General features: G+C 36.7%; 1 protein-coding gene and 1 long non-coding RNA gene across 2 annotated transcripts in view; one reads left to right on the top strand and one right to left on the bottom strand.

Moving 5' to 3' along the window:
- Positions 1-15: 15 nt before the first annotated feature.
- On the bottom strand, positions 16-26231 carry LOC307006898. The gene is made up of 4 exons (XR_013799543.1): positions 26160-26231; positions 25734-25770; positions 3461-3569; positions 16-1363 (listed from the first exon to the last, which is right to left on the bottom strand). It is a non-coding gene; the product is annotated as an uncharacterized lncRNA (long non-coding RNA).
- cntn6 (contactin 6) overlaps positions 26199-26503 on the top strand; it is an 84908-nt gene continuing 84603 nt past the window's right edge. The window contains exon 1 of the mRNA XM_079628393.1: positions 26199-26503. The gene's annotated coding sequence lies outside the window, so the exon portion shown is untranslated.

Here is a 26503-nt window from a genome sequence, read left to right as displayed (position 1 = left end):
ACAGGGCATTGGATTCAGATGCAGTTTGACATTTATTACTAAACAAAACAATCAGAAATTAAATCCAGGGAGAGCATAACAAGAAAACAGGCAAAGAACAAAATAATCCAAACACAGGGAACTCCAGACACTGAAACAACTGACCCAATACATCCACTAAGGACAACACCAGACAAAGAACATGAGAAACATGGGGTATATACACTCAAGGGGAGATTGGCAAACAAGACACACCTGGGAACAATCAGGAACTAAATCAACAAGAAAAACTACAAAGGACTACAAAACATGGCACAGACCAGGAAATAACAAAAGTCCCCACAAGACAGGAATCATGACAGTATTGGTGACAATTCACAGGTTTTACCAGTACTCGTAATATAAATTGACACAGTTTAGGGGACAAGTAGTATATTTCTAGGATTTAAGGAGAAAAATATGTGAATATGTTATCAAAGTTTAAAAGACACACGCACACATCCAAGTATGGCGTCAGTAGCCACGCTCATGTCCAATACGTCACCTTGTGACTCCGCCCCGGAAACCCGATTTGTTATTTGTAACAGTGGGTTTCAGACATAGGCTAGTAGGTTTTAGGTGGTTTTCAGTAGTTTCCAGATTAAAAGGGTTTTCTTTAGGCGTAAGGGTATTTTGAGTGGGTTTCAGTGCAGTCTGTCATAAAAAGAAAGTAAATGAAGAAGAATTGGGTGTGAGGGTTAAGTCTTCTCGATGCCTCTTCCTGACCAATACAATATTAAGAATCGGCTGCAGGGCGGAGTTTCCACTGAACTGGTTTGAGAATATGAGTAATGAGTAAATCACGGTAATGAGAATATGACATATTTGGACATGGGCGTGGCTTCTGATGTCGCACTAATCCTATAAGCGTATAATACACACATACCCCACACCACTAATCCCACTGTAAAGGGGTTTACAGTGCGTATCATGTAAAAACTATGTTCATGTAAATTACATGAAAAATACAATGTGTGTTATAGAAGCATTTCATGTGATCGGGTTGGGAATGCAGTCGGACACACTTGAAAATATATCCAGATAAATCAATGTTGAATTGAATCGAGATCAGAACTGAATCAAATTGCAAGCTTGTGAATCGAAATTGAAATTGAATCAAATTGTGAAATTTGTGTCAATACCCAGCCCTAATACCCAGTTTGAAAATCTTATGGTATACATTTTGATGTGCAAAATCACAATATCACAAGGTTAATTGTTTTGCTAACAGCTCAGCAGATATTGACCAGATGAGGTAATCGGTGAAATAAATCACTTCCGGAGACTTGCGCTTGGAGTGCCGTCCTCTTCTGCTCTCCTCCACAGTCAGGCCTCATTGAGGATTCTGCAGAGAGATCAGTCTTTTAATGGGCTATCATTAGCTTCTCTTCATCTGCTCAGTGAAAGCGAGAAGAAGGGGGGGGGGGTGCTGGAACCGGAAAGCCGCAGCAGAAGTGACGACTTGCTTGACCATGAAAGAAAATTAATGAGACATGCATGGGTAATGAGATTACAGTGCTGTATCTCACTGGCCGGAGAGCAAGATTACCAGGTACGCCGGTTTAGGGGTGCATAGACAAGCTTGTGCAGCTTTAAAACCAGAGATAGAAACAAAGCAGGCCATGCACATATGCAATAAGTCCATAGAGGTGTGTTCACAGCGGGTGTCTGTGCTCATTTGATGATCTGCTAGACTCGCTATCTCTCTCTCTGCTGGCAGTATGTTGGGACCGAGACAGGGCAGACTATTGGTCGCAGCTGTCTGGGGTTCTCTGAGGGCCCATGCCATACGGTCGGCATGAGAACTAGAGTGGCCCGAAGTCCTGTAGGATCATTCTGACCATATTCTGCATCCATTCTAGCGGTTAATATCAAGCACAGCCTGCCGTTTCCCCAGGAAGAAGCGCAGACAGATCAGATTAGTTGTAAATTGACTTGGATATGGCACAAAACCTGTTTGAGAATAAAAAGTGTTTAATGCAGCATAAATAACTCCATGAACCCAAGGGATAGCTCACTGAAAAAAGGTAATTCTGTCATTATTTACTCACCATGTCGAGCTAAACCTGCATTCAATTCAATTATACTCTATTCACATTTATTTGTAAAGTGCTTTTTACAATATAATTTCAAAACAGCTTCACAGAAAACGCATGTGTCTACATTAAAATTTAGAGTGATCTATTATCAGAGGTGACGGTGTTCAAGTAATGTCCATAATTCAGAAATGGACAGTTTTACGATCATACAAATTACGCAGTTCTAACTAACATAATGTATTAATTTAAGGAAGAAACAATGAGATCATTGAAATAATTATTACAAGTTGTGAACATAGTGATTACAATATACAGAAAACTTGGCAGCGGTGCATGACTTCTTCTTCTGTGGAACACAGTGGGGTTCAAAACATTAGACCTTATTGAATTTTCAAATATACACAAACAGTATATATACTTTTTTCCCCATTCAGTCATTCAGGTTTGAAACAACATGAGGGCGAGTAAATTAAATACATTATTGGGGAAATTAGACGAACAGGCTTTTTTTTTTAGTTTTATACAAAAAAATATGACAATGGATATTTATGTTAGGATAATATGTTTGTTTAGTGATGTGTGTTCTTTTTGTGCATGTACACTACCTGACAAACTTTTACAGTGTTAATTTCTATTTCAGAGAAGCAGCGCAACTGTTTTCAACATTGATAATAATAAAAAAAAAATCGTGAGCATCAAATCAGCATATTACAATAATTTCTGAAGGATTTATCATTGCAATAATATTTCACAATTTTTACCTGCTGTATTTTGATCAAATAAATGCAGTCTTGGTGAGCATAAGAGACTTCTTTCAAAAACTGTGCCATTCCGAATGCAACTGAAAATTCACAGTATCAGTGTGGTGCAATAAGTGTAGCTTTAAATATATAATTACCCTTTTGAATGTTCCTTAATTCCTGAACTGTGGACAGCAAGAGGCAAGACAATGTGTACTGACCTTTGAATGTTCCATCATATGTGTTACTATCCATCTTGTCAATTATTTATCACGCTGCACCTCGCTACGAGCTATTATCCCGTTTGATATTGCAAAGGTGGGAGAAATAACATGCTGTGCTTTCTTCCGCTATGTGTGTCAGCTGTGTCTGTCACCCAGACCTGTAGGGTGTGTTCAAAAATGAATGAGCTGTGCTTACAGTGTAAATAAGCAGTGGGACGACACCGGAGGATGTTTTTAAATGCAAACACCTGCTGGTTCTACTTTGATTGGTTATCTGTGCTGCGGATTGCTTCCGATCACCGAGCTGGGCAGGGTGCCCGCTTATCAAATGCAATATTCGCATGCAAGCGTGTTCCTTAAGTTTATAAGATTGATTTTGTGTTGTGCTTTGTGAGGCTGGATAATACAACTGGTGTACTTCTTTGGCTATGAAATATACCTTTTTTTTCTCCGACATAGTGGATGGTCATGTCTCAAAAATGTTGGATTCTCAGTCTCTGTGCCTCCAAGAAGGTTAATAATCCTCTGTTAGAAACTGCTCCAGGACACTGTAAAAAAAAATGTTTTAGTTTACTAAACTTAATTTACGGTGTTTGTCCAATTGAGTTTGCCAATGTATTTTAATCGACAAAAAAAAAAAAAAAGTCAATTGATTGATGATTATGGCTTACAGCTTATGAAAACCCCAAAGTCAAAAATAGAATATTGTGAAGTTTTTTATAGCTGTAAGCCATAATCATCAAAATTATAACAAATAAAGGCTTGAAATATCTCACTTTGCATGTAATGACTCAATATCATATATTAGTTTCACCTTTTAAGTTGAATTACTGAAATAAATGAACTTTTGCACGATATTCAAATCTTTTGAGTTTCACCTGTACAGTATATATAAAGGCTTCCTCTTATGCTGATAGTCGTGGTAATTGCTGACGATGAGTTGATTGGTTAGATTATTTGAAAGTGCTCCTCCCAAACTTTGTTAATAAAACATAATTTCACGAGGTGGTTTGAGACGCATTCCAGACGAAACTGGACAAGTGTAAATGCATCTGGTTGTTGAAACCACATATGTCAATTTTACTCCTCCCAAAATGTTAGAAAAATAACGTGAGAGCATGTTATAGGCTATATGACATGTTATAGCCAGAAATTCGCCACAGGTATGGTCCATTGCAGATGAATGAATGTTCGCCGTCCCATCCTGAAGCTCAACGCACAGTATTCTACATTAAAAGTAGTGAAACTAAATTATTGTACCAATGCTGATGCTGCTCTTTCCTACTGAGATGTTGAAACTAGCTGATGCTAAATTAAATACCGCTCATAGATCTTGCTTTCGTTGACGTGAACCCCGTTAAACTTGCATAAAGTGCGGGAATTGAAGATCGAATTTATATTCGTTTTGAGGAGACACGTTTATGTGACCAAGTGTAAATGGAACAGTTTTAATAAATCAGACGGCTATCAGATCAGTAAAAAGGCTAAACAGGCCCTAAAATCTATGAATAAAAGATATTGTGAAGAGGAATTAAGTTTACTTTAACGTGATCTTCGTAAAACAAAAATGAAAAGGTTGAAATATGTCAGTTCTAAATTAGAAATTAAACCCTGGGACATAAAAGTGCCCAAACTTAAAGATGTTGTAGGAAGGGACAAACTTCATGAAAGGTTTGGAACTAGAAACTTTGAGGCTCAGTCTGAACAATTTGCTGAATTTCACTTGAGGCTGCTTTCTGTTCAGACCAATCAGTCACCCAGTTGTGCTTGGGAGTTAACGTTCTCCAAGATAAGTTTCTCGGTTTCATCAAGCTTTTTCTCGGTTGAGGAGATCTTTTTGCATATCGACAGGCATATCAATTGCATCTACTCTCCGGTCCAGAGAAGTTGTTGATAACCCTTTCACTCATTCTAGCAATCAGATCATCCGCATCATTAGCCTATGCCATGCTAGGCTGCTTTGTTCTTGTTCAGTATTGTTTGGAGAATTCTTGTGTTACTCAGTGATGATCACAAATCAGACTGGGACATGCTTAGATCGTGTTCATTGCCTCGCCAAATGCATTCAGCTTAGCCGTCTCACTGCTACTGTACACCTTAAAGCAGATCACATGACCCTATGTTTGACTGTTTCTGTTTATCTAATGTACATTTGCTACAGGCTTGGTTGGGTTTATCTTGCGGAATACACGCATTCTAATCCACTGATCTGTAATCAATGTTCTCCGCTTTATTTTTCCCCAATCTGAGACAGTGCTGGCATAGAGGAATCTCTTTTGGGACTGGGAGGATTAAACAGAGAGCGAAAAACCTGGTCCATCAATCACAGTGTCACTCCAGCATAGTTTTACGGCGGATATATCCCTAAACAAGCACAGCGGCTCGTCTACTTAATTGCATGCCCCAGTGCTGATAGCACGAAAGTAATTGATTGGGGTATATTAGGTTGGCCTAACTTGTGTTCGTACTTGTCTCACAGTCAGTTCCTCGTCTCTCTCCGTGGCCTGGCATGGTCTATTTTCTGAGTGCATCAATATTTCATTCCTGCACAATTTTTCTTTGAGAGGATTATTATCTCAGAAGGGTTGGACCTGTTTTTGAGATTTCTTTTCACCTGTTTCTCAGTGGAGTTTAAGAAGACTTAGGGCCTGTTTACACCTGGTATTAAGATGCATTTTACTCGATTGGATCACAAATGGACGACGCAAAATACAGGTGTAAACGGGGCTAAAGCGTTTTGAGCTTGTCCACTTTCGACCACTTCCCGAGGTAGTTGAAAACGCATTCATTTGGTCGAATGCGTTTCAACAAACCACAAAAGCCCGCTTACTCTCCATTATGGGAAGCTCGCTAGCCAGACGGGGTTTAAACTTTGTCGGCTGGAGACCCAAGTTTGGTTTGGAGATGAAAAACGTACCATTCAAGTTCAAGTTCAAAGTTTATTTGAATGGTATGTTTTTACCATGCACAATGTTCTCTCACCATTCCTGATTTCTAACACACACCCACATAATTCAGCGTGGTCTTGCGGCTAAGTTGCTGCTCTCCGTATGTTCTTCAGTCGTCGTCTCCAATCGTGTTCATATGTAAATAGCGTGCTTATTTCATTAGATCGATCTGTGAAAGCCCATTTATTTACCCACCCATAGTCCCTCCCCTCAAAGAGATCAGGACAGAAGTGGCTGAGAGTGGACAAAAGAGACTGATTAAAATACCAGGTGTAAACATGTATGCGTCTCCCTCATCTACTTGTGACCAAAACACATCTTAAAGTGCCCCTATTATGCTATTTTAAAGTTTCCTAATGTTGTTTTGGAGTCTCCTACAACTGGTTTACATGCATCAAAGGTTAAAAAAACTGTTTAATTTTCTCATAATATACATTTGCACATCACCAGATTTTCAATGGTTCTCAAACGACTCGCCAGATGAATCAATCTCTCTAAATCCCTCCTTTCCGCAAGCTACTCTGCTCTGATTGGCCAGACAGCTCAGTCTGTTGTGATTGGTTTACCGCGTACAGCACGCATCGAAAACCAAAACTCCCATTGCCATAACAACGTCAGCTCTGCTTGTCCTGAGGCTTCCTACACCGTAAACTAAACACAGTAACGAACAATGACGTAATTTTACCTTATCAATGCGAGCGCGAGTGTGATGATGAAACACTAGAAGAACTAGTTATTCAACCCGAACCTCCATCGCAAAGACGACTCGAGCAGGATGTTTATCAGTGATACGCTACTCAGTTTGAGGAACATTATGCAACTGTAATTCCTCACCAACAGCATTAACAAGTGCATGTCCATCAACCGATTATTTTACTTGTACTAATTTATTTACAGAGTAGGTTTCTGATATATTGCGGTTAACACGTGGAAACTTCATCAATAACAGGTCATGTATGCAATACATTAGCCGAGTTCTAGCGTGAATGACTGATGTAACAAACGTTGGTAAAACAAATCTTGCTCCATGGTTAATCTTTCCTCAAAGTAGTGAGAACGACAGACAATCTGCATAGACATAGTTTTAGGTAAAAGTGGCCCACAACTGATTAGCAGAAGTATTTCAGTTAGATAATATTGTGAGTTAGCCAGTTAGCAGGAGACCAACACAATATAAAACTCAAAACTAAGTATTTTGAACACTGTCTTTCAAGAGCAAGGGGTTTGTGAATCCTGGATTGAATTTCGAGATTTGAGAAGCCGTCGTCAGTAAAATAAAGGGAACACACAAAAGTTCATGATTATACTGCTGTGGTATCGTGGTAAAGATGAATTTTAACCACAGATTCTTCACATGCTCGTTCTTGGGCAGTGAAAAAAACTGGCTTTACCTTCACATTGTAGAGCACAGCATCTTCTGGACATGATGCTGTCCAGTATCTTCAGGAATCAGCTGCCGGTTTGAGGTTCAAGGTTTCCCTGGTGTCTGCGTGCGCAATACGTGGCCGAGCAATATGCTAATGTTTCGTCTTGACGTCACGACGAAACGACTTATGACTCGTTTGAAAGAAGAAAAAAACTAGTCAAAAACAAACATTTCATTGAGTCTCGAGTCGACTCTTACTTTTGAAAGACAATAACTTTATATACGGTGCACTTTCAGATTTAAAACTTTGCAGGATGTTTTCATTCACTTAGAGCTGTTACACACTACATGAAAGGTAATTTTAAAAAATCCATAATAGCCTTAATTCTTTTATTAAAAAATCATTAATACCAGGTTTAAACAGGGCCTTAGACTATCAGTGGGACATATTTCCTTTTTTTTTATCAAACGGCACAAGTGAAGGCATTACAAGTTCATTACATTACATTACTTTCCATTAAAGATAACAGCTGGACATTTTTTTTATTATAATATAATTTTAATATAATACATTATATTATAGCCTAGTTGTAGAAAATGTGGACTTTTTAAATTGTACATAATTTTTCAATGCATGTGTGTTCTATATATATATGTGTAGTATATAAATGTTGAATATATAATATATATAATTTAAATGTATTCAAAATATTTAAAAATGACAATAAAAAATATGTAAATTAGAATATTTAACATAATTAACATATGCAAAGTTTTGCAGAGAAAACAAATATTATAACCAAATTAATAATAAAATGTGTATGTAATAAATAAATAAAAAAAAAAAAAAAAAAATATATATATATATATATATATATATATATTATAAAATCTATGGATTTTTTGCCTTATATCCAATATTAAAGGGGTCATGACATGAGAAACCAAATTTGCCTTGATCTTTTGGTATATAAGAGGTCTTTGTACCATTAAAACGTCCTGCAAGTTTCATAGCGTAAGACTTCCTCCCCATTATATACGAATCATTTATTTAATCAAGCTCTAAATACAGCTCGTTCTGGATCCATGGTAAGAAGTGACGTCACGGTACGAAGTGACGTACCAGCGTTTGCATATGACCGCCTCCAGCGCAAGGCAACTACGCTTTAAGCGCAAGACAACTACGCTCATTTCGTATCATCGTCGGGCCCGCACGCTGCGCGCCTCACAAGTGTTCAGTCGACGGACAGCGAGTGGGTCTGTGTACAGGGAAATTACGATGCCACGCAGATGTGCTGTTCCTGGCTGTGGACAAACAACATCTTTGAATACGCTGCGAAAGATCCAGACGTCAGGGAAAAATGGATGGACTTTATTTTTTGCGGACATCTCAGTCACGGCAGTGTTAATTTAAGCGTTTGTTCTATACATTTGAAGGATGACTGTTTTGAGAACAAATCCCAAAATGATGCTGGCTTTGCCAGAAAACTGTTGCTCAAAGATAAGTCCGTGCCGACTATATTCTGGGCTCAACAACGACGACGCAAACTGTCAGTAATGTATTTAAAACTTTAAACTACTTTTTAAATACGCTGAATCCGCAAATGTTCTGGCTGGGGGAGTTAATAATTGATGCATAGGCACTGACGTTAGCCAATCATAACAGTGGGCGTTAACACTGAACTCTTACCACCCCCAAAACACCCCCAAAACAGACTGTTTGAATCAGAGGATGAGAAACAGGATGGGAAAAGGTCATAAATCACTACATTTTAAAAGTAAAAAAAAAAAAAAAACTATAGTAATACTATAATTGCACCTAAGGGAACATAATAATAAAATAAAAAAACCCATGTCATGACCCCTTTAACACATTACTCATTTAATTGCAATTGGATGAATCCAGAACATGACAAAGGACAGTACGGTCAATGAGAAACTAGGTCAACATTCGTTTAGCTTTAGCACAATGCAATAATGTTTGCTAATGTTGTTAATTAAGAAATTCAAGCATTTTACAATCTGGAGTACCTTACTTTACTGTGAGCGCGAATGGGAGATCTCATGGTCAGAAAAAGTTGAAAACCACTGAGCTACAGAAAGTCAACCTTGCCGCCTCAGAAAGAGGAGAGCTGTAAATCATGCGGTTGGGAAGTGTGAAGCAGCTCAAGCTCATGTGACGTACTGTAATTCTGAATTAGCTCTGTACTTATTTACATGCGTCATCTTTATTTCAATGGGTTATATCAGGTCTTGCATATGCACCCAGCTAATCAGATACACTCACACGTTGCCTGCTCACAAGGTTCAGATATGAGACAGCACAACCGCTGGTGGCCTACTGAGGATACCTCATTATGTAGAATTGAGCTCGGGGTAGCAGAGCTAGCTGCAATAATCCCATGCCTCACTGCTGAGCTCATTCCAGGATAACACTCCTAATGAGCTCACGTCTTCCCCCTGCGCTCACGCTGAGATCGCTGGCAGCATGTGTGCGTAATATGTGTGTCTCTCCATGTTTCATCACAGGATCACAGAGAGAGAGTAGGAGTCGAGGCCCCTGAAGTGAACAGCCTCAGTCTCTCGGATGCATTTTCGCTGTGCAATTGACACGCTAACCCAATTGTGCCTCCAGGATACAGAATCAAACGAGGCAGTCAGACACTGGCAGCAATGCAAATAGTTAGTCCTTATTTGAAGGTACTTTTATAATAGCTAAAGTCTATATTTCAATGACCGTCTGATGAAGTATACTACTCTTAAAAATGGCAAGCTCTGTCTGAAATTACCAGGCCCAATCGCATTGGCTGCTTCACACAGCCATCACAGGGTTTTTCTTATCAGTTTGCCTAGAAACAAGTTTAAAAAGTAATTGGGTTGATGCAATGTGCACTTTTGAGGAAGAACAAAGAACAATGTTAGATAAGTTCCAGGTCAGTTGGATCAAAATCTTTGAAAGATAAACTAGTAAACTTACGGGTGGGTGATATACTGTACCAGTAGACAAGATTGACCGGTAGAGATTTTGGACTATCGTCTCTATCGCGGATGTATTGCATGGTCATGAACGGTTATCGTTTGCATGCGTTTTGACGCATTGAAACTAAATAAGAGAACTAATTTCGCTATGCGCGCCGTCTGAGATGGTTTCCGAGCGCTGTCTGAGAGACCGAGCATGAAGACGCTGTTCATAGAGCGTGTGAGTACTGAATTAAGTTATTTTACCACCAAATTGGGCTTCAACAAACTTATTTGTTAAAATGCCCGTCTTTGAAAGTATCCTCGTAAACACATTTATGTCTTAAGTGAAAGTAAACAGTTGAGAAAGAAAACGCATGTAACAGTATGTTGGATCCGTGCATTTGTTCATAAAGTGACAGCAGCCTAATATACCTGGTGTCATCTGTGTCATTAATGTTAATTAAACAACAAAAAAGAGAACATCTTTGAATGCGCTTGACTGAATCCTTTTTTTCTAATTCTAATAAGAATAAATGTATATTTAATTTAAGGTCTATTTCTTTGTTCTATTGTAGTTTGTGGTCCTATATTGCTTGTAATTAGTTTCTTTGTTCTTATTTGATCACTCTCACTGCTTATTTCTTCAGTAAGCTTGAGTTTTTTTTTTAGGCTAGTATTATTTTTTTATTTAATTTTTTTTTTGTGATATTGAAACCAGTGACAGGAATTATGAAATTTCAATGGTATATTTTTTTTTATATATAAAAAACATATTTAAAGTAAAAATAACTATATTGAGCTTGTTATCGTGAAATAAAATTAATCATGTTGTGAAATAAAATTTTGGTCATATTTCCCCCACCAACATATTCGCGGGCAAAACTGAACTCTACTATTCAAAAAGTTTGGGGTCAGTAAGATTTTTACTTTTTGATAGGGTATGGGATGAAAAAAAAAAAAAAAAAACGATGAATGCGGCCTATTAGATCTCCCGCTGCCTGTGATGTCATCAGTAATAATCAAACACCAGAAAAGCAGGAAAAGAGAAAAATCCTTCACTGCTCTTGACTGGAAAACATTCAGATACTTAGCGCTCTTTGTTTATTGCTTGTAATATCTTTATTTGTTCTTCTTTATTATTTACAATTCAATTGTATGTTTTGAAGCTACTTAGTCAGTTAGCCAACCTGCAATTGTTTTAATTAAATTTTTAATTTGTACTTTTGTTTTTAAAGTAATTTAAATAATTAAATAAAAAATTACATTTACAAATAAATGTAAGATTTAAAATTGGTAAACTGATTAGTAAGAAAAAATCTTACTAATTAATTACTAACTATCAAGCATTGCTTTGGAATTGGATTGTGACTCCCAGAATCGGATCGGATCGTGAGGTGCCTAAACATTCCCGCCCCTAGTTTTTGAAAGAATGGAATTATGTTCACTAATGTCACATTTATTTGAGCAAAAAATCAGTAAAAACAGTAATAGTGTGAAATATTTTTACAATTTAACATAACTGTTTTCTATTTGAATGTATCTTTCAAAAATAAATTATTTCTGTGATGGCAAAGCTGAATTTCCAGCATCATTACTCCACTCTTCAGTGTCACATGATCCCTCAGAAATCATTCTAATATGCTCAATTGATGCACAATAATAATTTCTTAGCATTATCCATTTTGAAACCAGTTGAGCTACTTAAAGGAGAACTCCGGTCAATTTTAACATTGAGCTAATTTTTTTTGTAAATTTGGAGTGCTGTCAATACAGAGAACAACGACAAAAATCGGTGTTGCCTACACCGTGTTATCCTCTTTTTAAAATTTGCACCCTGTTGACTTCAATGGGGCAAGTTGTTTTAAACCTGCTTTTAGCCTCTTAAGATCCTTAATGTTTCATTACAAGTGCCCAGCCATGTTAGATGATAACTTCAGAGTGAACACGAGTGAATCTGACTGCAGTAGATGTGAAAGATATGAATAAAAATGATGTTATTTCAGCCAGCGCAAATACCTGTATTTAGTTCCTGTTTTCGGTCGAAGTCCAAAGTAGTCGATTGTCGAGTTCACGCGCATAGGTTTAGTTACATATGATCACGCGCGTGAACTCGACAATCGACTACTTTGGACTTCGACCGAAAACAGGAACTAAATACAGGTATTTTTACAACTTGCCCCATTGAAGTCAACAGGGTGCAAATTTTAAAAAGAGGATAACACGGTGTAGGCAACACCGATTTTTGTCGTTGTTCTCTGTATTGACAGCACTCCAAATTTACAAAAAAATTAGCTCAATGTTAAAATTGACCGGAGTTCTCCTTTAATAGCTACTGGAGCTACTGGAAACCATGATAGGGATTTAGATTCACCAATATAGATAAAAAAAAAAAAAAATACATCAGGATTCTTTGATGAATATGTTCAATAAAGTTCAAAAGACCATTTATTTGAAAAAGAAACATGAAATAAATGGATTTACAATCGGTTTTAATCAATTTAATGCATTTTTGCTGAATACAAATATTAATTTATTTTCAAACTGTTAGTTAAAAAGTCCAAAGCTAATATTTCAATATCCTTATATTTTTTTTGATATAAATATATATATATATATATATCTCAAAACGCAGTTCAGTTTAACTTTTATCACATTGTGCTCAGTTGAACATAAAGCATTGGCGGTCCTATTTCTGTTTCAACACCTATATGACAATGATCAGCAGTGTTCCATCAACTTTGCTTGATGTATCACCATCTGTCTGCTTGTCTCTGATGACATGCTTGATAATTAGTTATAAACACGGCTAGATTTAGCATTGGCATTTCGAAGTGCAGACAGTGTGTGACAGTTCCTTTTTTTAGTCAATTGCTATCATAAGCAATTGTTCAAAACTTAGAAGCAAATGAAATTTGTTTTGATTAGTGACTAATAAAAATCATATCAAAAATGTGAAAATGATAAAAGATCCCTTAATGCATTGAACTACATATTTAACCAGAGAACATCACAAATCTTTTGGAGTGCATGGAAAGTGGCTCTCATGAGGGTTCAGGTTTCGTGCATGTGATGCTGATCAATTTCGGCTGAAGCTTTTCTCTGACTGGCCCAAATTCTGTCAGCCTGAATGAATCTGAAGTGCTTGTATTTTGCCGATAAGAAGATCAAAGGATGTGGAAACTGTCGCCCACTGACTTGCCGCTGGGGTTTGGGAAGGGTCTCTTTTGTATCTATTGGTCGCATGTGAGATCTTCAGGTGTGTTTCACTGCATGTTCAGCCATTCATCTGTGAGCAGCTTGTTCCTGGCAGCACGTAGTTAATGGTTTTTCACAATGCCGCCACAAATTTTTTTTTACACATCGCCGCTGTCCATGGTGCTGAAAGATTGATTATATGGCCACCTGACATGCCTGTTACCCAGAGCAATTTATTTCTGGTCGATGGTCCCCATCATCAAGGCGACTGCCGTATTGGACCGTGCCATAACGTAGTGAAATGCTTTGAGCGAGGTCTGTACTTTTAAAAAGACATAAAAGGCAGTAAAGGATGGGAAACTGGCTTGGAGATAATTACTTTGAACTTGGAGTAGCCAGACGGCTGCAAAAAGTAATGTTGAACCACACCAGACTGAGACTTGCATTTAATGAAAAGAAGATTTTGCCACCACCATCTTTCAGTTTCATAATATTTTGGTTTAGCAGCACCAATATGTCTCAATGTTTTTGGCATGACTCATTAAATGAGTGTATCACTGTTCTTTTGCCTCACTCAGCAGTGTTGCAAGTCAGAAAAAAAATGTAATGCAGAGTACAAACATTTGAGTCAAATAATATCAGGTTCTCTGACAGGATCATTTATAATCCTCACCTCGGGAATATCATGTCACATTACTTTCAAGGAAGATTTCCCTGATTGCTCTACAAACACTTTTAACCTCCATTAGCAAATTCACTCTTGTCAACTCAGTTGAAACACCTGACAAGGACAAAGGAAGTTGTAAAACGACATTTTGCTGAGTTTTACCTTGGGGGCGACACCGTTTTCAACTGTAAATCGGTAAAAACGGTAAAACGGAAAGTCTTTGTATGCGTTTTGGCAGTTCATTTGCACGACAGCTATGTTTTGGGAACCTTAAAATGCTAACTTTTGAAAACGGGTTTCAAAGTGCAAGTTTTTGAAATGGATACCGTTATTGTCTCTGTGTAAACAAAATTGGAATTTGTGAAAATGGTGATGTCATGCGCATGCGTATTACAGTACATGCTCAGTCTATAGGCATGCGCGAGTACTTAAGAACCAAAACAACAATGGCGGACTACAGGACTGTGTTTGTGTTGCTCAAGAGACCGGTTTATTCATGCTTCTCCAGCAAGGTGATTATTTACTGCACCACTAGAGCGGAGACGCATTATTTACATACGTCAAATTCTAACATAGCCAACTAATTGTAATTATGACATCGCCAACTACTGGCCATGCATAATACAGAGTTATTAGTCTGTGACAACGGGAATCACTTTCACGACATTGTCGTCTGTACACAAAACTTTACAAAAATGCAAAAGAAAAACTTTTTTTTAAATGTTTTTGAGAACATGGTTGTCATGTAAACGTACCCTTAGTCTAGAGATTTCCAATGGCACTGGAAGTCAACAAGGCTTTAGAGGAACAAATATGTTGAACAATTATTTGTATTCATAAAGTCTGTGTCCGCTTCCTTTCTAGTTCCTTTCCTTCTCCTTTCTACACAAAAGGGTCTGAATTTGTACACTACTGTTCAAAATTTAAGTTTTTTTTTTTTTTTTTTTTTTGTAAGAATCTGCTAGGACACATTCAAGTAAATACAGATCAACAGTAACAAAGTTATTTTACTTCTTCCCAACTTTTAATGACTTCTGCCGTCTCAACATTATGAGTCATATTCCTGTATTATTGGATAACCACATTTGTTTTAGATAAACTTATGGAGCCCCAAAAGGGACATGGTGAAGAAAACATATGAGATGGGAGATAAAAAATATTTGGCAATGTTTTTGCGTTCTCTCGCAAATGTTTTGTGTTCCCCGAGAAACTTTGCGTTCGCACACAATTTTTTTTACTTTGAAGCATTTAATTTTTTTCCGCCACAATTTCCCCTTAGGGGCTCAGATCAGTATTTCATTATACACAGTATGAATGGGACTTTATATACATGAAATTATATAAAGTAGCTGCATTTATATTTAACAAAATGGTTTCTTACAAGAGGACCGTTATATTTGGAGGTCCTTAGCATTAAAAAGTTTGAAAATCCCTGTTTTAACCTCAACCCGCTGCAAATGGACATTATAATGAATAGTATTTTCTCTTGAGAAATTGTGATATTTTGGAAGATCACGAACATTCATCATTGAACATATTTTGCGCAGTGGGTAGCCGCCTAGCCAAATGAAGAGTGGGGTGTTCCCGGGGTGCTGAGTGGCCCAGTTTACTCGCTTTCCATAATGATAGAGGAAACATTAGTCGAAACACACATCTTGTGTCATATTTTGTAATATTTGCTGTGCTTTATTTATTTACCACCACTTATTTAGAGTCTTCTCACTCCTCTGAGAAAGCACCTCTCGTTCAGAGAGTTGTAAATGCTGACGGTGCATGTCAATAAAAACAGAAGGTACGCTTAATAACATTTAATTCAGCCCAGGTGACAAAGAAACGACCACAAAGCACAAAACGGCTTATAAAATCATTAAACGATGAACGAGAGTGGAGCAAATCATGTTCATGTTTGAAATTCAGGAACATTCTTTTCATATTCAGATTAGGGGCACTGCACAGCCCTCTTAATTACTTACAGCCAGATTCTCTTTTCAAGCCCCATTACCAGCAGGGGAATGAAAATCATAACGGGCCTGGAAGTAGAGTTTATCATCTCACTGCAACCTTGAGTAAGTGAGATGCACAGATAGATGTGACACTCGTAGGGCAAACCTCTACGCCGCATATACCGCGCACACATCCATCTTTGCTAGCGCTGGTTGCATAAGCAAAAAAAGACAAAAGTTTTTGGAAGAATGTGGTGCATCATTCATGCTTTTTAGAAAAGTAGGGCAACCTTGACATGTTCCCTACATTAAGGAGAGATCCTGTGGTTGTCCCACTGACACTCAGGGCAATTTCTTTCCATTTCATGTATGCAGAGTGGAACGAACATAATGAGACTCATTTGAGCGGCCACAAGCCACTACAGAGCGAGTCTCATGCTTTTTTCTTTTTGTTGTTAGGAGGATTCTCTGCATGCTTTTTGACTTCAAATCTCGCTTTTGCTTTGATGTATTTGCTGTTGCTTTTTCACATATATTTCTCTTTTTAAAGGCACTGAGAAACTGATCCTTAAAGGTGCAGTATATATATATATATATATATATATATATATATATATATATATATATATATATATATATCCGTTTGGAAACAAAATATATTCAGCTGCTATTGTGATGAATAGGAATGCTAATGTTATAGCTGTCTCTAGGTATTCCAGACCTCCTTGTAGTGAACCGTGAATGTGTAACTCAGTGCACCTTGAAGTTATTGATTTAGTGTTTGTTAAGTCAAACATACTTTGTTTTACTTGATTTAAAACTTATGTTTTATAAGTCATTGCTTGCAGCAACTACAAAGTAATGCAACTTTGCAACTTCATAATATCATGAGGAATTAAAGCAATGTTTATTTTCATAACGTTAATTAAAATGTATTGTTGCATTGTTATTAACAGTGCTGAGCATATCAGTTCGTATCTGAAAAGTAAACACATTGTTTTAGGAGAAGATTTGCACCTTGATGTTCTCGCTCCTGAGTCAACAGGAACAATTCTCACCTCCCTTGAATTGATTTGACTGAACAGACAGAGCAACATGGAGAACAAAAACAAAATAAATCAGTTTATTCTGTCCCACAAATTGAGCCTAACTTGACTAAATTTCTATATAGATTTAACTAAAACATTATTTATAGAATTATAAGACATAAGCATATTCTATTGTAATTTTATGTTTTATTTATAATATTTTTTTTTATATATTATTTATTACTTGTATATAATGGTGCCATAGCTACATCTTTCTCCATTAATGGCTGGTCAAAATTATGTCAGTATTTTATGTATTCTTTATTTGATTTAAAAAAAATTGCAAACAATACATACACAGCAAATATCTAATGGTATTTTAAAAATGTTTTGACAGTGGCTGTTATTATTGTTTTTCTTCTCTGTGAAAATGACTATTTTCCTGCTTTGTCAGAGCTCCGAACAGAAGGTCATGTTTAGTCATATGCCATAGGCTCAGCCAATAGAAATGGCATTATATTGAAGGCTTCTATGATTCTAACTGTGAGCGAAAGTTTTGTTTCATTAAAGCGAGCAGTTGGATTGTAATACAGACGTGGTGGGACGGCATTTACGTGTCGAAATTAACACGTTTAATTAGCCTGCACTGAGCAGTCCATGTTCGAAAATATACAAGAACGCGCTTCCTTTAAACAGCTCACTGCACGTGAATGAGAGAGAAAGAGGGATGCAGTAGCGCTGATTTACTCACACTGTTTGTGAAATTGAAGTCTGAAGGAGAGATTTTAAATTATCATTTCCAGCATTATAATTGCTGAGCTTAAGGTAAAATTATGCACAATACTCACAATCCCAAGCAAAAATTAATGCCCAGAAAAGATCGATACTTGGCGCCCATGTATTGATAAACATCCCGCGCAAAATATCCCAATACTATGCTGTATCGATTTTTTTCCCCCTCCCCTATAAAACAGGTGACCTGTGAAGAACTGTAGAAATCCCAAATCTCTGTCTAAAATACAGTTTTTAGAAAACCATTGCAATTGGGCCTACAAATCACAGTGATGCACTGACCGGATTGCAGACAGCGAGTCTTTCCCAAGGCTGGGAATTATGGCTAAAAAGGTTAGGCTAGGTCACAGAAGGTTCTCTCTTGGTCAGCTCTAAAACTGGGTCATGGTTTATTTCACCTCACTTGAGAATCTTCTCCCAGTAGATGCAATTAGGAGAAAAGCAGTGTAGAAAGACTGAACTACTAGCTACTTCAGTAGAAGTTTCTGCCCCATGCCCTTTGGCCATTATAAATAGCCATTACAACATTTTACCACGGTTAAAGGGTTAGTTCACTCAAAAATGAAAATTCTGTCAGTAATTGCTCACCCTCATGTTGTTCCAACCCCGTAAGACGTTCGTTCATCATCGGAACACAAATGAAGATATTTTTGATTAAATCTGAGAGCTGTCTCACTATTGTAATTGAAACTTGCCGTCCCAGAAAGTTAGTAAAGACATTGTAAAAAAAAAAAAAAAAAAAAAATTGACTACAGTGGCTCAACCTTAAGTTTATCAAGCAACGGGAATACTTTTTGTGCGCAAAAACACACACAGAAATAACGGCTTTATTCAACTATTAATTTTCTTCTGTGTGGGCCTCTGAGTAAGTTCACGTATTGTAACAGCGCAGCGCTTCTGGGTTGTACATCAGCCCAGCATCACAGGCATCAAACACATGACCAGCGTCGGCCAATAGTGAGCCTACGTTCTGACGTACAACCCAGAAGCGCTGCGCTGTTACACTACGTGAACTCACTCAGAGGCCCACACAGAAGAAAATTAAGAGTTGAATAAAGTCGTTATTTTTAGTGTGTTTTTTACGCACAAAAAGTATTCTCGTCGCTTGATAAACTTAAGCCTGAACCACTGTAGTCACTTGGACTATTTTAACGATGTATTTACAACCTTTCTGGGCCGGCAAGTTTCAAATACAATAGAAGCCTATGGAGGAGTAAGACAGCTCTCAGATTTAATGAAAAATATCTTAATTTGTGTTCCGAAGATGAAAGAAAGTCTTACGGGGTTGGAACAACATGAGGGTGAGTAATTACTCATATAATTTTCATTTTTGGGTGATCTAGCCTAACCCTTTATGTCGTGATGTTAGGCATGACGTGAATCCAGTCAGGTTTCAGAGTTGGAAATATCTGCTTAATATTTTTTCAATCTAGCACGTTATTATAATAATATCCTTTTGAGATTATGGAGCATGAGGCTAGACAAAGTACTTGTGAAAAACTAGACAACCACAAAGCCCAAATAACAATCAAAACTCGGCCCTCATGTCATATAACTTTAAAAGGCCTTTTTGGAAATGATTGGTAAAACAGAGCTTCTTTAAGCTCCTTAAGAGAAGAAAAGGAGCTTCCTTTCTCTCTCGTGTGAGGTGGCATATATAGAGCTGGTTTGACATGTCAGGGGTCCGTCTCGAAGGCATTTACTTTCTCCAAACGGCACTGCTGCGTTCCCCTGTGAAGCAATTTGCAGTGGTGGCTCATAAATTACTGAGCGTGCCAGGGATGTCACTTATTAGCGACGGATCAGTCTCTGATTGAAAAGTCCAGATGTGAAACGCAAAAGGTCGGTTTGTCTTATTTATTTTTTTACCGTTCAGAGACACCACTCTGAATGCAACGATTCCCATCTGTCTTTTTTTAGCTTGTCTAACTGGGGATCCTGCAGTGCTATTTAGGAGGTATTCACTCCTTCACAGTGCAATTACTCTGTATTGTCCTATTGTAAAAACATTTACTGGTAGGATCTATCTTTCTGGAAAATATCAGGAGAATTATGGAAACAGGTTTACCAGCTAAATACCTTGATGCGCAACAACAACAACAACAACAACAACAACAAAAAATGCCACAACAGGGGATGTTATTGGATAACTGGACTAACCAGTGGACCGATTTCATTGCACAGCATCTTAAATGTCAGTTTGGTCATTCTGAAATGCCTGAGCCAAAGTCTATCATCAAAATGATTGGGTTTAATTACCTCCCAGAACTGTCTCAAATTATTACACCATACGCCTCCGCACACAATTACATGACAAAAACATACAAAAGAGCCAAAGTGGCAGCAACTTTCATTTGTATTAAAGATATTTTGCACCAATTTCCCACAAACTTAAGATTTTTGGATGCTTTATTTGCAAATGTTTTATGCTACAGTATATTCCAATTTAGCGCACAAGTTAAATTTGCAACTGAAAGGAAACATAGCTGTTGTTATTCTTATCGTTATTTCCCTATAGTGAATTGGAAGTCTTAAAAAAAATTTTTGACCACTTATATATCGTTTTAGTATTGCTGTCACTGTAACCTGTTCAGTTCACTTTTGACTAGGACAAGTGAAGCGTCCTTTCACAATGCATTCACTTCTTCAATAACATCAAAGAAATGGCTAGAGACATTCAACTTTTGGGCTCTTTTATCTAGAAAGACACATACTCACTCTCATGCATTCAAACATAAAAAGACAGGCAGGAACTCAAAATGTGAATTGGTGTGTGGCACTATCCACAGTCCAGTGCATCTCCTACAATATCTCCCTGGCAGCAGGTAAGATGAAAGCAATGTCTCTAGCAATAAATCTTAACCATGCTCAGACTTTATATGTGATGGCAGGCTACTAAAGGCCAGCGGTTCTCAAACTGGACATTACACATGGATATTACAATTTACAAATGTTTGTCCATGTACAAATTACAATATACTTTATTTAAAGGGGTGGTATAATGCCCTTTTCACAAGATGTAAAATAAGTCTCTGTTGTCCCCAGAGTGTGTATGTGAAGTTTAAGCTCAAAATACCCCAGATATTTTTATATAGCATGTTAAAAGTGTCACTTTTTGAAGGCATAAATGCAGTTTTTGTGTCTGTGCCTTTAAATGTAAATGAGATGCTGCTCCCGCACAGGGGGTGGCGCTACAAAAGCTTGTGTCCTGAATTTCAAAAAAACTTTTAGCCTTTTATGTTCAAACCGGAGTCAGACAATGATAGAGAGACTCAAGAAGAAGTGACAACATGTAGACAACATTTCTGAATGGTTAGTTGATGAATTTATGTAGCTGATGTATAGTTATCTTCTAGTCATTGATTAGCATATTCTGTCATGATAATCTATAAATCGCGTTCCCGGGGGTGGGGTTTAAGTAAATTTTAGATGTTAAACATGATGTCACTAACCCGGGAGGAATGTTGTGTAATCCCTACCAGCCGTTTGTTGTAGTCCTTAAAAAGCTATTTCTTTAAAAGAAAATAACTTTGAGCGCCGTAACTTTGCAAATGTTGTTTATGCTCAAACAGGAATATTACACACTAACTGAAGTTAAAAAAGTGAAATCATAACCACCCCTTTAAATTGGCATTTTTATTTTTCCATGTTTTATTTCTAATTTCTGATAAATATACAATTATACAATGCGTCTTATACTTTAATACTTAATACTAAAAATCATTAAAGCAGAACAACTGTTTTCTACTTTGGCAATAATAAGAAATGTTTCTGAGCAGCAAATCAGCATCAGAATTATTTCTGAGTAATGATGCTGAAAATTCAGCTTTCACCACAGGAATAAATTACATTTTAAAATATATTAAATATATTTAAACAAAATTCAAATAGATTTAAAACAGATTAAAACTGTTAAAAACTGATTAAAACTGTTCTTTTAAATTGTAATAATATTTCACAATATTACTGTTTTTATTTATTGATCAAAAACATTTTTAAAAATCGTACAGATCAAAAACCTTTGAATGGTAATGTATTATGTGTTTTAATGCATAGACTAAATTCTTACTTCGGCAATGCAATTCATTTGAATAGATCTCAAGATATCCATGTGACAGTTGTGCTATGCTCAATTTAATTTCAAGTTTTTATAGTGGACTTATATTGTCTCAAAAACTGAATTCTGCTTTGAGCATAAATTATCCAGCTTGACAGAGTTTCAATTGCTTTTAGAAGGCAGAATTTCAATAAACTACAGGGCCCCAAATTATGAAATATATTGAGTGATTATGGGTTTGAATTAAATAAATTTCAGTCAAAATTGCATATTAACTATGACGGATTAGTGTTTTACGCATTCATTTTAAGAACAGGAATATTGTTTTTATTCAAAATGTCTCTCATACAGTCCTTAAGCTTTTGCTTTCAAGTTTGTGTCGTTGAACAATGCTGGACAAAAATAAAGGGAACATTAATGTTACTAGTGTTAACACCAATGATCTGAACGTTTGAGAATCACTGGTTTAAGCCATTGCTACTTGCTTTAAAAGTAGTATGCGTGTAAAGCTGATGCTCAAAGTCATATCTGAAGCTGTATGATATACTGTGACATTTATACAAGGATGTATCTTGTCACATTAGGCAAAGAAAAGGTCAGTCTTTTTTTAAACTTTTTAACTGAGGCCCTTTTTCTCAGTAGAGAATGATTGTGTCAGAGTGTGTTTGCCAAGCGACACGTAGGGGAGTTTGATGACAGGACACATGACTCTATATGCGTCTATGCTATACTGAGTGTAAATGAGCTACAGGGATGGTAATATAGCACTAAAAGTTAATGCACTAATTGGAGTACAGATTGGACAATGCAGTAATGACCGTTTTAAGCCTTAAAAAAAGACTTACAACTTTAGAATCTCGCCAGAAGTATTTGATCATCCGGGTACTTTTTGCCTACTCTTCTATGAGTGAGTACTGTGAATTCGGACATACATCTTTTGTCCCATACTGTTTTTTTGCCTACTATATAGGAAAGCATGCGATTTCGGATGCAGCCATTGAGTTTGTTATCTTGTGTGTATATATATATATATGCCTTTTGTTTTTAAGTTCCTCATTGTCTGGTGTTGGTTGTGTTTAAGTATGCACCGTTACTCTAAGCTCTCTTTTGTGTTGTATAAAAAGACAGACCAAAATGTATTTAAAATACATTTATTTTTATATAATAATTAGTATACTAAATCCATTAACATTTTTACTGACACATTGCTTGAGACTTACATATATAAAAATTATAATTATTTGGAGTACTTCTTTATTGTACAATGCACCTTTCTTAATATTAAGCCTTAAAATGTGTTTAATATCACTATTAGTGAGAATAGTATGATCTCTGTCTAATATCAGTCTTTAAATGCAAGATATTTAAGGTGTACCTAAAGTATATTTGCAATAGTTCCACTTTAGCACAATCAAATATACTAAAATATATCTTTAGTTGGACCTCAGCACTATTTCCGGATAACTAAAGTACATTAAGTACTAAATCACAAAAGGGTAAAGTTAGAAAAATATTATTTTTTTTATTTTCGTCATTATTTGTGGATCAAATTGTGACAATAGTATGGCTTCAGAAGACTTGCTACTGTTCAAAAGTTTGGGGTCAGTAAGATTTAGTCAAATGTTTTTGAAAATCTCTTATTCTCACATCATTAATTTGAAATAGAAATCTTTTGTAACATTATAAATGTCTTTACTGTCACTTTAGATCAATTTAATCCATCCTTGCTGAATAAAAGGATTAATTTCGTAAAAATCTTGTTTCTCTATCTTGTTGATAAATCTTGGTGTTACTCTATGGCACTATTTAGACATTTATGAGTTGACTATTCAAAATAAAAAGCGTCCATTGCCTCCCATAAAGCACTTTGTACAACTCTGTAAACCCAGTGGCGAACAGTAAAACGAGTCCCGGTTGGTTATTAAAATGTAGAACTTCGGTCAAAAGCGCTACAAAATCGCCCACCGACCAAAGTCTGTTCATCTCCATCCACCTCCAGCTGCATGCACTGCATTAAGAGTCATTTTTAGTAAAGGCCAAATAGGTGATAAACATCATAGCGAAATGAAATAATGTACCGAATCAACACCCTGCCATCATAGTCTGTGTAAAAGTCACTTTCAACCTCAACCTTCAGAATCATATAACACTCCTGAGCCAGTCATTCATCTGCAAGCTTCAGCAGTATCAGGAAGTTCATTGTGTAACGCTCGGTGTCCCACCGGAATTTGTGGTAATTACATGAAACGAATATCTTAATTGTATGAACGTGTCTGATAGCTGTATATTTGTCCTGGGTGTAGTTTATATTCCTGGAACTCTTGACACTCTCTCTCTTTCTCCTGTCTTTCCCTGTAGATAATGAAATTGAGCTTTGCGGTATCCTTGCCATATCCTTTCTATTTCCGTTGGTGGTTTTTTTTCGCTGGGGAACTTGGAGTATTGATATGCGAACAGTCATGGCTCAAGTGATACCCTCCGGAGGACAGCTCTTTGCATACATGTCCCTTCAGGTTATAATCTGTTATGTTAATATTACTTTTATGTGCTTTTATACCTTGTGTGCCTTTGTAGAAAACACACACAAAAAAAAGGATAAGCCAGCCATCTGCTTGCTTCCACACGTTTGGGAGATTGCAAGGGTCCTCATCTGTCTGCAGGAAAGGGTACAGAACCCATCAGAAAAGGTCACAATTACGGTGGAAGAAAGTAAAAAAAAGAGACAAATTCCCTCATGCCAGGCCTTTTCCTGCTATGAGGATTGAAAAGTACTAAAGAGAAATCTGTTTCTGACTGTGAGAGTTTGTTGCTAATGACGGTTGGAATTGAAAGACAATGAGGAAACCAGACAGCCTAGGAACTTCTTTTCAAGAGTCTCTTTTCAAGGAATAAACCATGAGAGGTAGTTTCAGCAGTTGGTCGTGTGGGATGTGAGCAGCAAAGTTAAGACTTCTTTCAAACACAGGCCTATTAGTATATTTATATTAGACAACACTAAAATGACTCATCTGTAAGTGAGGAAAATAGGCAACAAACAGGTCGGTATAAATACATTTAATTTAAAATGTAAATTACATTTTAAATAAAATATGGACTACTCTACATGAATATACAGTGACCCCAAAATTATTTGGACATTTGTGGATACTTAAGTCAGACCTAATGTATGAATGTAATTAACGATAAACCTTTTCACACCACTAGCCTAACTTTTGCAGTTACTTTTAACCAATGGTCCTAAGGTGAGTTTTAGTGGATGTCTAAAGTCAGTTCACACAAGTGAAATGTTTTGCTTGAAAGTGTTTATGCTATTTTTTCTTTAAAATAATTGTCACTTGGTTTGATTAGTTATAAAGGGCAAAGACATAGTGTATTTAAATATGATGTCACCCAGTGATATTAATATGATTTATATTATATACTACTACTACTACTTATAATAATCTATATTTTTCATATACACATTTGAAAGCTTTGGGTTGGTAATAAGTCTCTTATATTGCTCACCAAGGCTGTATTTATTTGATCAAAAATTACAACAGGGTTTTAATTTTTTATTTTTATTTTTTTTATACTTATGCAAAGCTGATTTTTCAGTCACATGATCCTTTAGAAATAATTATTTCCCTATGCTGATTTGGTGCCCAAAACATATTTCTTATTATTATTATCAATGTTTTTTCTTTTTCTTTGATGAATAGAAAGTTTAAAGGGTTAGTCATCCAAAAATGAAAATTCTCTCAGTAATTACTCACCCTCATGTTGTTCCAACTCCGTAAGACTTTCCTTCATCTTCGGAACACAAATTAAGACATGTTTGATGAAATCTGAGAGCTAGCTCACTCCTCCATATGTAGGCTAATTGAATTCTGCCGGTCCAGAAAAGTTAGTAAAAACATCGTTAAAATAGTCCAAGTGACTACAGTGGCTCAACCTTAAGTTTATCAAGCGACGATAATACTTTTTGTGCGCAAAAAAAAAATGTAACGACTTTATTTTAACTTTTCATTTTCTTCTGTGTGGGCCTCAGAGTTCACGAGAGCGCTGCGACGCATGCGCTAAACTGAAGGAAAAAAAAGGGGAAGAGGTCTAAAATGGTTCTAAAGTGTGCATTTCCTAGATGTCCGAACCGTGAGAAACCAACGAGAAAACGTAAAAGTGCTGCAAAATGAATGGCTTACCTTGCTTTCACACTTTCCCACCGTGAGCGTCGACTCAGTTCTCGCGCATGCGTCGTGACGCGAACTCACGTCAGAGGCCCACACAGAAGAAATTCATAGTTAAATAAATTCGTTATTTTTGTGTTTTTTTGTTTTTGTTTTTTTTTTTGCGCACAAATAGTATTCTCGTCGCTTGATAAACTTAAGGTTGACCACTGTAGTCATTATTTTAACGATGTTTTTACTAACTTTTCTGGACCGGCAGAATGAAATTGCCTAGAAGAGTGAGACAGCTCTCCGATTTCATCAAAAATATCTTACTTTGTGTTCCGAAGATGAACGTACGGGGTTGGAACAACATGAGG

This window comes from Phoxinus phoxinus (genome assembly GCF_949152265.1).
Source record: "Phoxinus phoxinus genome assembly, chromosome: 11".
NCBI lineage: Eukaryota > Metazoa > Chordata > Actinopteri > Cypriniformes > Leuciscidae > Phoxinus > Phoxinus phoxinus.
The sequence above is the reverse complement of the archived record's forward strand: the minus strand, read 5'-3'. Positions and strand labels throughout refer to the sequence as shown.